The sequence below is a fragment of the Macaca fascicularis genome, chromosome 9 (assembly GCF_037993035.2).
Source record: "Macaca fascicularis isolate 582-1 chromosome 9, T2T-MFA8v1.1".
NCBI lineage: Eukaryota > Metazoa > Chordata > Mammalia > Primates > Cercopithecidae > Macaca > Macaca fascicularis.
This window is the reverse complement of record NC_088383.1, coordinates 66540981-66545124: the sequence shown is the minus strand read 5'-3', so window position 1 is coordinate 66545124 and position 4144 is coordinate 66540981. Positions and strand designations below refer to the sequence as shown.

At 46.5% G+C, this 4144-nt stretch overlaps 1 long non-coding RNA gene across 1 annotated transcript; it reads right to left on the bottom strand.

Moving 5' to 3' along the window:
• Positions 1-2952: 2952 nt before the first annotated feature.
• Positions 2953-4144, bottom strand: LOC141407679 (uncharacterized). Its single transcript, XR_012417746.1, has 2 exons — positions 3968-4144; positions 2953-3875 (listed from the first exon to the last, which is right to left on the bottom strand). It is a non-coding gene; the product is annotated as an uncharacterized lncRNA (long non-coding RNA).

The following is a 4144-nucleotide window of genomic DNA, read 5'->3' as shown; positions in this document are numbered from 1 at the left end:
CTGGCCTGCCCTGTTCAGACAGATGGAAAGCTGGGGAGAGTCTTGATCTCTCAGGGGTTCTGAAAGGCCTCCTGGTGAGGGATGGTGAGGGATGGGGTTCCCTGAACCCTGAGGCTTATTATCCCCCCATGGGAACACACAGAACTCCCTGGAAACCCCCAATCAGTCCACAGAGAATGCGTGAGCCACTTCTGCCCTCTACTGGCTGAATTTAAAACTGCAGCCAATTGAAGGATGTGCAAATAAATGTCACACATCACTCTCCCTGTTCATTCATTCCTCATCCACGGAGAGCTGCTTTGTATCAGGTGCCAAGATAGGACGGGAGGCATAATTTTAATTCTCGGTGTCTCCAAGGCTGTATCTGCATGAATTCTCCCGTACTTCCCCTGCTTCCCAATGGCCTAGTCTGATAGGAACAGTCTTCATCTTTTTTCATGGCTTTTCTGGCTGTCTCATCCTTATCTGTCCACAGAGGCCAGCTCAGTTCTGTGTCCCTGGAGAAGGATGATGTGAAGCACTATCCATTGCTGAGCATTTGCTAGGTCCTAAGCACTAGCTAGACCCTTTCTGTCTACCATATCCCTCCCAAGCTCACTGCAAGGCAGGGCCCATCTTCATTCCCTTGTAACAGCTAGGGAAACTGGGGCTCAGTGAGGTTCCACAGATTTTCAGAGGTTGCATGGCCTGAAGATTCTAGAGCCTGCTTCAAACCTTGTTCCCCCTGACCCCAGAGCCTCCGTTCAGGTTTCCCTGAAGATGCCAGAGCATGCTCTGTCCACAGTGACCATAGCTATGCATCAGGCCCTGCCTGGTGAGGTTCACTTGGCCTTTCACACTGCAAGGTGGACCTGGTCTGAACCTGAGGTCCTAGGATTGCTCACTGTATCACCTGAGGCTCCAGCCTTGTTCTTTACCTATAAGGTGTGTATATCTATCCCTGGGCATGCTTGATCCTGGCTCAGCACGGCATCCCAACCCCTAGTCCTCAAGTTGCAGACACCGCAGCGCTTCACCCAGGCTGCCCTGAGGCCTTTAGCACATGCATTGTACAGATGGTGATGACACTGGGGCAGGCTTTTTACCCCAGATGAAGAGTCTGAGGGCCCAGCAAGCCAGATGCCCTGGTGAGGAGGACTCCCAGCCTGTACCAATCTCTCACCGCCTTGAACAGTTAAGCTCAGTCCAGCTCTGACCAGGACCTCGACAGCCAGGGGGCAGCAGCCCTGCTGGGCCCAGACCAGGAGCCACCTACCCTTCAGAATGTCAGCACAGCCAAGCCATTCTTTTACATTTATGGAGACTGACAACTAGCCTCCACTGTTCTCTTATCACTGAGCAACACAGGAGCATTGGCAGAGAGGAAGTGTTCTCATATTTCAAATGTTTCTGGTGGTTGAAATACTCCCAGATAATAGCATAGTTTTGGAAATAATGGACTACATCATAAAATTAAAATTAACTTCTTCTGTTTTCTAGAACTTTTAATGAGAATAATTTAAATAACCATTATTTACCAAATTTTATTCATCTATGCATAATACTATTGATCTATCATTTGAGGAAAAGTAAAACACATACAAAAGAGGTTTTTAAATTAAAAACAAATATAAGGGGACTTTTAAAAGTTTGTGGGAAAATGAAATTAAAAGACAAGAATAAAAAATATAAACTTTATTTCTCTCAAGTTCTATCAAGGTCAAGACACTTTTGTTTAAGTGATGATATCATCCATTTTGTCCATCTCCAAAGAAATGAGGATCCTGGGAATTGATGTCAAGGCAGTCTTTCTTACATTATTAAATGGAGAAACACCGGTCCCCTTTAAATAATTTCTTAAGATTAGGAAACAAAAAGAAGTCATAAGGAGCCAAATCAGGACTGTAAGGTAGATACCTAGTGATTTCCCATTGAAACTCGCAAAATTGACCTTGTTTGATGAGAGGAATGAGCAGGAACATTGTCATGATAGAGAACTCTCTGGTGAAGCTTTCTTGGGCATTTTTCTCCTAAAGCTGTGGCTTTCTTGAAACACTCATAATAAGCATATGTCACTGTTCTTTGGCCTTCCAGAAAGTCAACAAGCAAAATGCCTTGAGCATCACTGAAAACTGTTGCCCTGACCTTTGCTCTTCACCTGTCTGCTTTTGCTGTGACTAGGCCACCTCTGCTTCTTGGTAGCCATTGCTCTGATTGTGCTTTGTCTTCAGCATTGTACTGGGAAAGCCAAGTTCCATCTCCTGTTACAATTCTTTGAAGAAATGCTTCAGGATCTTAATCCCACTTGTTTAAAATTTTCATCTAAATCTCCCCTCCTGTCTGCAGCTGATCTGTCCATGGTGTTGGGTCTTTTTCTGCTGCTCATCATTGGTCCTCTTCAATTAGGGCATGAACAAGATGAATATTTTCCCTCACAAATTGATACAGATATTCTGCCGCTGTGGGCTTCATCTTCCACATCATCTTGGTTTTTTTTGGTTTTTTTTTGTTTTTTTAAGATGGAGTCTCATTCTGTCTCCCAGACTGGAGTACACTGGCATGATCTCAGCTCACTGCAACCTCTGCCTCCTGGGTTCAAGTGATTCTCCTACCTCAGCCTCCCAAGTAGCTGGGATTACAGGTGCATGCCACCACACCCAGCTAATTTTTGTATTTTTAAAAGAGATGGGGTTTCACTATGTTGGCCAGGCTGGTCTTGAATCTCTTCCTTTCTTAAAATGTGTTATCCATTTATGAACTGCTGATTTTTTTTGCGGGGGGGGGGGATGTTGTCCCCATAAACTTTTGGTAAAGCATCCATGACTTCACCATTCTTCCACCCAAGCTTCACCATGAATTTAATGTTTGTTTTTACTTCAATTTTCACAGAATTCATGTTGCTCTGATAGGCGCTCTTGTCAAGCCAATGTCTGATCCTTCTCAGTGCCTCAAATTAGACCCTATTCAGAAATATTATAACAAGTTGGTGTGAGTTTATTTTGGTACAAAAAAATGTGAAGTCCATGCACAGTTTTTTCATAATATACATTTTCCATGAATTTTGAAGCCCCCTCATAAATAATTCAAACACACATTTGGGAAAACATGAGAAATCATGTAAGGCCTCGTGGTAATGGGGCATTTGGACTAGCAGGGTCATATGGTGGCTCAATGAGAAGCCAGAAAGCAACTCCTTTCCACTTTCTGGGTGGGGGCTCCAGCCCCTGAGTAGGGATAAGGAGGACAGCAGCCCCTCATGGAAGCTGGCTCAGGAGTTCACCCAGGATTCCTGGAGAAGGGGATAGAAGAGGACGTCTCCTTCCCACAAACTCCACATTTGAGTTCACTGGAAACACAGGCTTTGGGAATAGAGGAGAAGAGGGCAGGGGAAAGGCTGGTAGCTGAGGTGGGGTATGAAGGGAGGGGAGTGACAGAGGAGGCTGAGTCCATGCCTGGAGGTCAGAGGGCAAATGCCCCCAATCACGCTCCATCTGGGTTATCAGCTGCTTGAGGATCCACGTCCAGAAACTCGGGGAATCACTGTGTCCGTTTTCCTTGCCTCAGGACTGTGCCTCTTGTCTGGAGATGATGAGGTTTCTTTCAGCCTCCCATGCTCTCCACCAATGATCATGAGTTTCCATTCAAGGCACAGAATGTGGCTTTGAGAAGAAGCAGCAGTTCCCTCCAGCTTTTCTTCAAGAGCCTCAAGTCACCTTCTGTAGCTCCAGATCACAAGCTGGACCCGTCCAGGGCAGCAGGCACTCCTGGGCTTTGACCTCCTCTGTCCCAAGGTGAAGCTGGGTGAGGGTTTTACATTCCACTGAACCAGTGCTGGACTGCAGTGACACGTCCCTGATCTCTGCACAGAATGTCTTTCATCTCCTGGTTAAACAAGTCTGTCAAAAACAAGAGAACTGTCACCACACAATTACCATGACACCCTCACCACCTCCAAGGGTGATCCAGGCTGAGTGAAACTTGTGCTCACCTGCTTCTGCCACAAGCTCCATGGAGTCTGCCCGGTTCACCAATAAAGCAACTCATGCGAGGCTGAAGCTCCTCCCCCGTTTCCCAGGCTGCTGCAGAGCCTCTTGCAGCCACCATGGCCAGCTGGGCCAAAACACTGAGACCACTGACCAGGGTGCGCCCAGAACCACATCTGTGC